The following is a 12,740-nucleotide window of genomic DNA, read 5'->3' as shown; positions in this document are numbered from 1 at the left end:
CTCATGATTACATGCAAGACCTTTAGCTACTGAGCCCAATAGCACCTTTGTGAATTTCTTTAATATATGTTGTTTCTGTCTCTTTTCACATATCTGGCCCCAGGGACAAAGTTGCTCTTTTGTTGCCTTGCATCTCGTAGTGCATGACATATGGTTGGGACCAGACAAATGTTTCCTGAATATATGATCAGAAATTTGAATAAATTAATAAGTGAGTGAAAATTGTATTGACAAAGCACTTAACCTAGAGCCAGAAAAATCACCTTGAAAAACCAGGCTTTGTTACTTTGTTACTTTGTTACTTTACTTTAGCTTTGTTTTTGGTTTTTGTTTCTGTTTTTGTTTTTGTTTTTGTAAAGTGACAATAACTAACTTTGAAGTATCCTGAGAGTAATAAATTATATATGTATATAATCAGCTTCATAAAATAATGAACTGTGAAGGGGCCAAGATGGCAGCACCGGGAGAACACCGTGTCTGAGAAGCGGGACAACACACTCCGTGCAGCGACCAGGAGACTGAACTCTGGGCCCTAAAACAACAGCGATCGATCGTGTTTCCCAGGTGAGGGGAGGCTCCCACGGCGTGGGAATCGGTCGGGTCCACTCTCAGCTGCCCAGCCAGAACCCGGAAGAGAACCCGGCAACGCGGGCTGGTGCCGCAAGCCTGCTTGTGCCGATCACTTTCCCTGGCTGATTGGTGGGCACAAGGGTGCCTGAGGCTGAGAGTCCCAGTCGCAAAAAAAAAACCCACGGGGAAGGAAAGTTGCCAGACTGCTCACGGGTCACCCAGTCTTTCCCTGGAAGGTCTCTCCGACCACGGGTACCTGCCGCCATCACAATTGAGCTCCCGCGCCGCGCACTGATTGCAGCTGCGCGCCCAGCTCAAAATCCCTACTCCCTCTTCGGAGGAGGCAGGAGGTGTCCAGCAGAATCTGCCACAGACCACATTGTCTGTACCCCAACCCGAGATCCGGGCTGAGAAAACCCAATCCTTTCGGGCACTCCCCCAAACGCCGCCATCACCCTGCTGCAGCGGAGCAGAAGGATAAAGAGGCGCACAGCGGCTTCACAGTGCCGGAACTCCAGTGCTGCCGGCCGCTCCTAGCAAAAAACTACAGCTCGGGATCTGGGACTGTGGTCATTCTACATGTCCTGAGATTATCCTGGGTCCAGCGCAATAAGGTCTAGCAGCAAGTTCTATCACCGGCGCCCCCCCCCAGCAGAGAAACGCCGCCAGCTCAGGGCTCAGGATCTGACTGAGAAGCCCCAACCCCTGCTGGCACTCCCCTGAGAGCACCTCCATAAGCTCGCCTGAGCAAAGGAGAAGGTCAGAGGGGAAGGACAGAGAGGCAGCCTGCCAAGGACACAGCACCCTCTCTCCAGCGGCCCCTAGCAGAGAAACCCAAGCTCTGGATCTGAGGACACTCAACCCTACCCGGTACTCTCTTGGGATCAGCAAACATAGATTCTACCGCTAGGCTGCTTCTGGCAGAGAGATCTGGGCCCGGGATCTGGGATTGAGTACACTCACCCTAACTCTTTCCCGCGCCACCCAGGGACCAGTCAACATAACCCCTCCTGGCAGAGGGAAAGGACAAAGAGGCAGCACACAGGAAAGGTGGACACCGAGTCCTGCGGCCACAGTGTCACAGACCTGACTGTTAGCCTACCCGTGCACTTCCACAGCAGGACCAAAACAGAGAGTAGTGAGCAAGGGGAACCCCTGTGCATTCCAACTGGTCCTGCAAGAGAGTGAGTGAGCCTTCTAGGGAGAGATTGCCCCAGACCCAGGGCCTCTCCACAGAAGCAACCAGATGAGATCCCTGCCACCCACACTCCTAGTGTGGGCATCAGAGGGATTCTTGGGATAGCGACCCCAACATTGAAGCCTCTGCCTTGCGGGTCCACCAGGGTAATCCAGGCAAACAATCCCTGGATCTCAGTCAGAACTGCGTAATAGTGGCTTGCAGACCACTGCAATAGTCAGAGAATCCGCGCATGCACACTGCGTCCACTAAAAGTGCACTCGAATAGTGCCAGCGTCACATTCTTTACTTAGGCAAAACTGAAAACACAGTGCACACTCCCAAAGCAGTGAACCTCTCTCATCTTCCTGAAAAAACAGTCCAGAAAACAGAAAGAGAGGATCATAGCCCAAACTACAATCTCGAGGAACAACCAGTGAGGATTATAAATAACCAGATAGCTAGAGGCAGACGTAAGAACACTCCCAACAAAAATCAGGACATAATGACCTCACCAGCAACCCCACAAAACAATGGACACTTCAATTCACTAGATATACAAGAAAACGACCTCAAAACTATGTTTCTCCAGCTATTAGAGGCCCATAGAGATGAAATGAATAAAGCCCTCAGAGAAATAACCAAAGAAATCGAGACTAACCAAGAGGAAACAAATCGTGCTCTGAGAGAAATGACCACGAAAATTGAGTCAAACAGAGAAAAAATGTACAAAGCTCTCAAAGAAATGTCCACACAAATGAAGGCAAATAAAGAAGAAATAAACAAAACTCTCATAGAAATACAGGCAATTATACCCAAAGAAGTAGAGGCACAATTAGTGATACATAGAGAGGAAACGGACAAAAAAATAGAAGCTATCATTGAAAAGCAGGAGTCCACATTCAAACAGATGAAGGAAATGGTGCAAGACATGAAAACAGAATTAGAATCAATAAAGAAAACACAAATAGAGAAAAACCAGGAGCTGGAGAACATAGAGAAAAGATCAGGCACTACAAAGGTAAGCATCACCAACAGAATACAAGAGATGGAAGAAAGAATCTCAGGAGCCAAAGATACACTTGCGGAAATTGACACGTCTCTCAAAGAAAAAATAAAATCAGAAAAGTTCCAAACACAAAACATCCAAGAAATCAAGGACACCATGAAAAGACAAAACCTAAGAATAATAGGAGTAGAAGAAAAAGAAGATATCAGGCTCAAAGGTCCGGAAAATATTTTCAAGAAAATTATAGAAGAAAACTTTCCCAACTTAAAGAAGGAGATGGCCATAAACATACAAGAGGCTACAGAACACCAAGTAGACTAGACCAGAAAAGAAATTCTTCACGTCACATCATAGTCAAAACACTGAACCTATAAAACAAAGAAAAAATTCTAAAAGCAGCAAGGGAAAAAGGCCAAGTAACATATGAAGGTAGACCTATCAGAATCACACCAGATTTCTCAACAGAAACTATGAAAGCCAGAAGGGCCTGGACAGAAATCATACAGTCCTTAAGGGACCACAGATTCCAACCCAGACTACTATACCCAGCAAAACTTTCAATCAACATAGACAGAGAATTCAAGATATTCCAAGACAAAACCAAATTTAAACAATATCTACATAGTAACCCAGCTCTACAGAAGTTACTAGAAGGGAAACTCCAAACCAATGAAAACAACTACATCAAAGGAAACAGAGGAAATAGATAACTACACAACAACAACAACAACAAAAAAAAAAACCAAAAGAAGACAAGCAATGAAACTCAGTGACACCACCAACACCACATCTAAAGTAAGTAACAATTGTTGGTCACTAGTTTCTATCAACATCAACAGACTCAACTCCCCAATTAAAAGACACAGACTAACAAAATGGTTGCGGAAACAGGATCCATCATTCTGTTGCATCCAAGAAACACACCTATGCAACAAAGATAAACACTACCTCAGAGTAAAGGGCTGGAAAAATGTCTTTTAAGCAAATGGTTCCAGAAAACAAGCGGGAGTAGCCATCCTAATATCTAATAAAATAGACTTTCAACCCAAGTTAATCAAAAAAGATAAGGACAGCCACTATATTCTCATCAAAGGAAAAATCCACCAAGAGGACATCACAATTTTGAATATCTATGCCCCAAATACAAGAGCACCTACATTCGTAAATGAAACAATATTAAAGCTTAAATCACACATTGCTCCTAAAACCCTAATAGTGGGAGACTTCAACACTCCACTCTCACCAAGGGACAGATCAACTAGACAGAAAACAAATAGGGAAATAAAAACACTTACAGAGACCCTAAATCAAATGGACCTAATAGACGTCTACAGATCTTTTCATTCAAACTCAAAAGAGTATACCTTCTTTTCAGCACCACATGGAACCTTCTCCAAAATAGACCATATAGTTGGTCATAAAGAAAGCCTCAACAGATACAAAAAGATTGAAATAATCCCTTGTATTCTATCTGACCACCATGGACTTAAGCTGGACCTCAACAACAACAGAAATAACAAACAGCCTACACGCACATGGAAACTGAACAACATGTTACTCAACGACAGCTGGGTTAAGGAAGAAATAAAGAAAGAAATTAAAGACTTCCTAGAATTCAATGAAAATGAAGGCACAACATACCCAAATTTATGGGACACATTGAAAGCAGTGCTCAGGGGAAAATTTATAGCACTAAGTGCCTGCAAGAAGAAATTCGTAACATCACATACAAACAACTTAATGGCCCAACTGAAAACCCTAGAAAAAAAAAGAAGCAGATACACCCAAGAGGAGTAGAAGGCTGGAAATAATCAAACTCAGGGCTGAAATCAATCAATTAGAAACAAATAAAACTATTCAAAGAATCAACGAAACAAAAAGCTGGTTCTTTGAGAAAATCAACAAGATAGACAAACCCTTAGCCAAACTAACTAAAAAGCAGAGAGAATCTATCCAAATCAACAAAATCAGAGATGAAAAGGGTGACATAACTACAGACACAGAGGAAATTCAATCATTAGGTTATACTACAAAAGCCTATATGCCACAAAATTTGAAAATCTAAATGAAATGGACAATTTTCTTGACAGGTTCCATCTTCCAACATTAAGTCAAGATCAGGTAGAAAGACTGAACAGCCCTATATCCCCCAAGGAAATTGAAGCAGTCATTCACAGTCTCCCCTCCAAAAAAAGCCCTGGGCCAGATGGTTTCACGTGGAATTCTACCAGACCTTCAAAGAAGTGCTCACACCAATTCTCCTCAAACTATTCCACAAAATAGAAACAGAAGGTACATTACCAAACTCATTCTATGAAGCAACAGTCACCCTGATACCTAAACCACACAAAGACCCAACCAAAAAAAAAAGAGAACTTCAGACCTATCTCTCTTATGAACATTGACGCAAAAATACTCAATAAAATACTTGCAAACCGAATCCAAGAACACATCAAAGATATCATCCACTACGACCGAGTAGGCTTCATCCCAGGCATGCAAGGGTGGTTCAACATACGGAAATCCATCAATGTAATCCACCACATAAACAAACTGAAGGAGAAAAACCACATGATCATCTCCTTAGATGCTGAAGAAGCATTTGACAAAGTCCAACAGCCATTCATGTTTAAAGTCTTGGAGAGATCAGGAATACAAGGCACATATCTAAACATGGTAAAGGCAATATACAGCAAGCCTATAGCCAACATCAAACTCAATGGAGAGAAACTTAAATCAATCCCACTGAAATCAGGGACAAGACAAGGCTGCCCACTCTCTCCCTACCTCTTCAACATAGTACTTGAAGTCCTAGCCAGAGCAATAAGACAACTAAAGGAGATCAAGGGGATACAAATCGGAAAGGAAGAGGTCAAAGTGTCACTATTCGCAGATGATATGATAGTATATATGAGCGACCCCAAGAATTCAACCAGAGAACTCCTCCAGTTGATAAACACCTTCAGCAAAGTGGCAGGATACAAAATCAACTCAAAAAAATCAGAAGCCCTCCTGTATACCAAAGACAAAATGGCCGAGAAAGAAATTAGGGAAACAACACCCTTCACAATAGCCACTAACCACATAAAGTACCTTGGGGTGACACTAACCAAGCAAGTGAAAGACCTGTTTGAGAAAAACTTCAAGTCTCTGAAGAAAGAAATTGAAGAAGATCTCAGAAGATGGAAAGATCTCCCGTGCTCATGGAGTGGTAGGATTAACACTGTGAAAATGGCCATCCTGCCAAAAGCAATCTAAAGATTCAATGCAATTCCCATCAAAATACCAACTCAATTCTTTACAGACCTTGAAAAAAAGATTATCAGCTTCATATGGAGAAACAAAAAACCCAGAATCTCCAAAACAGTCCTGTACAACAACAGATCATCTGGAGGTATCTCCATCCCCGATCTCAAGTTGTACTACAGAGCAATAATAATAAAAACTGCATGGTATTGGCATAAAAACAGAAAGGAGGATCAATGGAACCGCATAGAAGACCCAGAAATAAACCCACACACCTATGAATACTCGATTTTTGACAAAGAAGCCAAAACCATTCAATGGAAAAAAGACAGCATCTTCAACAAATGGTGCTGGTCCAACTGGATGTCCACATGCAGAAAAATGAAAATAGATCTATATTTATCACCCTGCACAAAACTAAAGTCCAAGTGGATCAAAGACCTCAACATAAAACCAGATACTCTAAATCTGTTAGAAGAAAAAGTGGGGAACAGCCTAGAACTCATTGGCACAGAAGACAACTTCCTGAACAGAACACCAACAGCACAGGCTCTAAGAGCAACAATCAATAAATGGGACCTCATGAAACTGAAAAGCTTCTGTAAAGCAAAGGACACTGTCATCAAAACAAAACGCCTGCCTACAGCTTGGGAAAGAATCTTCACTAACCCTTTATCTGACAGAGGACTAATATCGAGTATATACAAAGAACTAAAGAAGCTGAAAAGCAGCAAACCAAGTAATCCAATTAAAAAATGGGGAACAGAGCTAAACAGAGAATTCTCGACAGAGGAATATCGAATGGCAGAGAAACACTTAAAGAAATGTTCATCCTCATTAGCCATCAGGGAAATGCAAATCAAAACGACCCTGAGATATCACCTTACACCCATCAGAATGGCCAAAATGAAAAACTCAAGGGACAACACATGCTGGAGAGGTTGTGGAGAAAGGGGAACCCTCCTCCACTGCTGGTGGGAATGTAAACTGGTACAACCACTCTGGAAATCTATCTGGCGCTTTCTAAGACAATTAGGAATAGTGCTTCCTCAAGACCCAGCTATACCACTGCTAGGTATATACCCAAAGTTTGCTCAAGTACACAAAAGGGATATTTGCTCAACCATGTTTATAGCAGCTTTATTTGTAATAGCCAGAACCTGGAAACAACCCAGATGTCCATCAACGGAGGAATGGGTACAGAAATTGTGGTATTTTTACACAATGAAATACTACTCAGCAATCAAAAAGGAGGAAATCATGAAATTTGCAGGCAAATGGTGGGATCTAGAAAAGATCATCCTGAGTGAAATATCCCAGAAGGAGAAAGACAAACACGGTATATACTCACTTATATAGACCTATAAGATATGATAAACATAATGAAATCTATACACCTAAAAAAGATAATCAAGAGAGCAGACATGGGGTAAGATTATCAATCCTCGTTTTGAAAGGCAGAGGGGAGGCGCATTGAACATTGACAGGAGTCTACTGAGTGCATTGGAAAGACTCTAACTAGCAGTGTTTTCAAAGCAAAGACTCATGACCAAACCTTTGGCAGAGTACAGGGAATCATAAGAAAGAAGGGGAGTTAGTCTGATGATGAAAGGATAGGAGCTCCACAAGGACCAAATATATCTGGGCACAGGGTCTTTTCTGAGACTGACATGCAACCAAGGACCATGTATGAATGTAACCTAGAACCTCTGCTCAGATGTAGCCTGTGGTAGCTCAGTAACCAATTGGTTTCCCATAGTGAGGGGAACAAGGACTATTTCTAACAGGAACTCAATGGCTGGCTCTTTGGCCTCCCCACCCCCCAAGGGAGGAGCAGTCCTGTTAGGCCACAGAGGAGAGCTTTGCAGCCAGTCCTGAAGATACCTGATAAAACAGGATCAGATGAATGGGGAGGAGTTCCCCCCTATCAGTGGACTTGTCAAGGGGCACGGTGGAGATGAGGGAGGGAGGGAGGGACTGGGAGGGAATGAGGGATCGGGACACGGCTGGGATACAGAGTTAATAAAATGTAACTGATAAGAAAAAAATAAAATTCAAAAAAAAATAATAATGAACTGTGACAATTATACATAATGAAGTGTGACAAATGTATATATGTATGTAATGAAGTGTGACAATTTCATATATAATCAGCTTTATGAAATATGACTTGAAGTATAACCATTATTATGACTCCATTTAGCACATCGTAACAGTGCTAACCCTTATTATTGCCATTTCATGGCTTGCAGCCTTGACTCCCAAATAGATGTCTGCTCAGAGAGTGACCAACCAGATCTTTCACTCTCTTGTTTTCTTCCACATGCCTGAGCATGGGAAAAGTTTGCCCACGTGTGGCCAATGACTACCTTAATGATTATAATTTACAAATAGGCACAGCCCCTTTTCTAGCTGGGTAGACTTCATCTGAGAGGAGCCTGTGAGTTCTGCCTTTCGTATTCTCTTCGTGCACATGGCCACGCAAGTGCTAAGCGATGGCATTTTATTTAATCCTTGCATTTACTTGTACATGGTTATAACTTTATTATGAGTTCACATCTTGGACTCTACAACATAGAACATAAATGAAATATTAAATTAATTGGAAAGTCACAGGCAACTTAGTAAATCTAAAAATAAACTCACAGGCTTTCTCTTTTACTCTTAATGATTGATTCTATTAAAGATAAAGGGTTGATGGTTATAATGCAAAAATTTGGTTTGAAGTCCCACATTGGAAGGGTAAAATGCTAGTAATGATGAAATCATAGCTGTAAAATCTCTAAATAGAAATGAATGAGATATTAAACAAACCACATAGGACCTGGGCTTCACTAGGCAGTAGAAATCAGCTACTGTCAGTGTTATTGGGAAACAATCATTGAAGCATTAGAACATGTAATTTGTAATGAACAGATGTGGGATCTATGCCTATGATATGAGTCACTCCACAAAAGTATTAGGAAGGCAAAACATTTTATAGCCAACCCTCAATTTTCAGAAGATCAGAGTTTAAATGAAGAGACAAAAATAATATCTAAAAGACACTGATAATACAGTGTGCTGTAAACTGAGCAAATGCAAAGGAATGTAGAAGAGAAAGACGTTACTGTGGCCTGTGTGGTCATGTCCAGACATGATGCTTCTTCAGCTGATCTTGGATAGGAGTGAGTAACTCAGACAAGAAGACTGATATGGTCAGGACACTACAGGATGAGGAAAGACTGAACAAACTTCCATACAGGGAGAAAGTGGGCTAAGATGTTAGAAGAAAATAAAGTTTGAGGGGTTGAAGTGGCTTGAGTGAAGTGGTTTTTAATTGGACAGTCCAGGTGAAGCAGAATATCCATCCTAAGGAACCGATGAAGACTTTAGGAAAAGGGGGTCAGGATATAAATTCATCACATGCATAGTGTGTAATTCCCCATGATAATGAATTACAGCAATGGAGAAATCAAGTAAAAACCTTGCCACCAAGAACTTAGATTTTATTAGAGATACAGGTAACGTTGTAAGGAAGCAGTTGCATGAATCTTGCAATACCTGTAAAGTCCACTAGAGAGGAGAACTATTGGGAGTGTTCCAGGGCTAGAGGCCAACACAGTGGGGAACAACGAGGAGGACAGAGGGAGACGAAGTCATGGATGACTGCGGAACACACTAGCCATGGAGAGGAATTTGGATTTTACCCTAAGAGCAACATGAACCCATAGGGTGGTGTGATATGATTTATGTATTTTAAAAGCTCACTTAAGCTGTGGGCATGGATTTAGAGTGTAATGAATTAATGCATAGCTTGTGTTGAGGGATGTTAGTGGTTGAGATTTGAGCTGTGGCAAGAAGGGTAATGTGAAGCAGTCAGGTTTAAGGTGCATTTTAATGGTAGAGCCCAGTGTACTTACAGGGGCTTGGCGGCAGCCCATGAAGCAAAAGGGGAATTAAGAATGACTCTAGTTTTTTGGTCCATACAACTTATTTGGTCAAAAAAAAAAAAAAAAGCTTCACTTGAAGCATTTATTACAAGAAAGTCTGAATAGAGAGTCCAGAAGATACATGGACATATGAATCTATGGGTTCAGGAAAAAGATTCTATCAAGAAGACATTTGGGAATCATTAACAGTGAAAGGATATTTGAAGCCAAGGAACAGTGTGACCTCATGAAGTAAACCAAAGGAGGACAGATCCCCAGAGTAGACCAACAGCCAGAAAGCTGGGAAGAAAAATAGGAGGTATGTTTTGAGAAGGAGCCAAATGTTGTCGGGAAGCCAAGTGAAATGAGGATGATGAAATGATCCTCAGTAATGTCAAGCTGGAACTCTTACCAGGTGGTGGGTTATGCCTGTAATACTAACACTTGGGAGGCTGAGGCAGCAGGCGTAAGAGTTTCAGGCCAGCCTGAGCTACATAGCAAGTTCCAGAGTAACCTAGACTACATAGTAAGACCCTGTCAAGAGTGGAGGAAGAGGAAGAGAGTGCCGTTACCAGTTTTGATAATAAGCACGTTAGTGCAATGATAGGGACACAAGCTGATGAGAATGGGCTGAAGAGAAGACAAGGGCAAGATGAGAAAATGAAATCTTGATGGGGTGTGGAATAAAGAAATGGCTGCTGAAGATGACTTATTTTGTTATCTGTATTTGTTCTGATTCGGTTTCTTAGTGTTGTTGGTTTGCATAAGGTAAGAGTACTGCAATATGTCTGTATGCTAATGGGATAAAGGGGAGCTTGATGGTGTGGAGGAGAAGATACCTGTAAGACTGAAATTCTTGGGAAGACAGTAGTTGCTGTAATCTAGTACAATACTGTAAAACAGTGATTCTCAACTTGTGGGTCGTGACCCTTTGAGGATCACATATCAGATATCCTGCATATTAGATATTTGCAGTAAGTTTCATAACAGTAGCAGAATTACTGTTGTAAATTGGCAACAAAAATAATTTTATGGTTGGGGATCACCACAACATGACCCCGAATCATAAAACTAGATTGCAGCATTAGGAAGATTGAGAACCTGCTGTAAAGGCTGTCTTCAGCAGAAACAAGAATCATCTTCCTTAGCAAGTGTGAAAGCACAAAACAGAGACGCACGTGAGGTTGTGTTTGTGGGTTTGGAAGAGAGCAAAAATCCAACTGGATTCCGAATATTTTCTTGGACTTGGGAAAGCTGTTGAAGATTTCAGGGAAGTCAGAGCATAACAGATCTCTGAAACATTGGGAAGTGAATTTACTATTGGAGCCATGTTTGAGAATGTCACCTGTCAATTTGGTATTATAATTTGTCAAACCTGGAGTGACGTGGGCAATGAATTTGTATGGAGGTTCTCCTTCGGTGGCCTTCTGGATGCTGAGTGAGGGCTCAGTCAGGTATAACCAAGATTAGGGTTTTATAAAACAAATGTCAGTGGTAGGAAATTAGGAACGTTTACAAGGGAATGGCCAGGGTGGTTAGGACTTGTGTACAAGTTTAGAAGCAGAGGTATGGATTTTGAGTGGAGTGGACATGAGTCATAGCAACAAGTAGCTCTAGTTTAAAGAAAACTCCACAGGGAGTTTTAGCACACTAGATGTATAAATATAAGATGTATATTTAGCACACTTCTTTAGCACACTAGAAGATGTATGAGAATTTGGCCATGTGTTTTTTTATGACAGAAGAGTGACAGGAAGCTGAACCTTGTTAAGGTGATTGTTAGTTTCAGGACTCTCCTGAGACTTGTGAGTTGTTTACTTCCTGAGTCTCAAGCGCCTCCCCTCTGGAGAGAATGTTTTAATTCATACAAATCTGCTGCACAACAATCACCATCAGTTCCATTTGTGTGACAGTGTATATATGTTATATGTGGGTGCAAATGCGTATGTGTGGGCCTACATGTGGAAGCCAGACGTTGATATATCATCCATTGCTGTCCACAGTGTCTTTTCCTGACATCAGAGCTTACTGATTGCCTGAACTGGACAGCCAGTCTCTGATTAGGAGTTCCAGATGTGCACACCTGCACCTGGTTTTCACATAGGTGAAATTAGGTCTCCATGCTTGCATGGCAAGAGCTGTACTAAGAGCTGTATCTCTCCAGCCTCACCAGTAGTTTTTTAAGCACTTCAGTGACCAGATCTCACTTAACATTTTTGTCATATTATCTTATTAAGGGAAATCAAATTAACACTTGAATTTATATAAGACCAATAAACCTTCAGGACCACCTCAGGTTCTTTACCAAAAGTATTCCCAAGTATGAGAGTATATAGTATATAAAGATAACATTTTTAAAGTAGCAAAGTAATTTTTAAAGATATGTTACTAGATATAACATTCTGCCCACTTGGAATCTTCCATCATTCCTGAACCAAGTTTGGAGATGTGAACCAACACTTAGACGTAAGCTGGAGTTAAAACAGGAATGGCACATACCTGTCGCCATCCCTACATACATGGAATAAAAGTAGACCCAGACTTTGACACTTTTGAAAGACTAGAAAATACAGCTCTATTCAGGGGGAAAAAATGATCTGTTTCTTAGCTCTTTTCCCATGAGCCACACAGTAAGGTAACAGTTATTAAGTTAATATACTGAATGCATTTGCATTCCTGTCTCACCTAAATGGGCAGCACAGAGAGATGCATGTATTATCCTAAGTTTACATGTGAAGAAAGAGCTCTCTGAGGCCTTCTAAGGCCAAGGGTTGGGTTCATGGGTTTGATTCCAGAGGCTTTTCTCAACCATTACCCTCTACTGCCC

General features: G+C 41.5%; 1 protein-coding gene across 1 annotated transcript in view; it reads left to right on the top strand.

Annotated features, from left to right (window-relative positions):
* Colgalt2 (collagen beta(1-O)galactosyltransferase 2) overlaps window positions 1–12,740 on the top strand; it is a 45,498-nt gene that overhangs the window by 16,588 nt on the left and 16,170 nt on the right. The gene's annotated exons all lie outside the window — the stretch shown is intronic.

The sequence above is a fragment of the Psammomys obesus genome, unplaced genomic scaffold (assembly GCF_907164565.1).
Source record: "Psammomys obesus unplaced genomic scaffold, mPsaObe1.curated_primary_1811, whole genome shotgun sequence".
Taxonomy (NCBI): Eukaryota; Metazoa; Chordata; class Mammalia; order Rodentia; family Muridae; genus Psammomys; species Psammomys obesus.
This window is presented reverse-complemented; position numbering and strand designations above follow the sequence as displayed.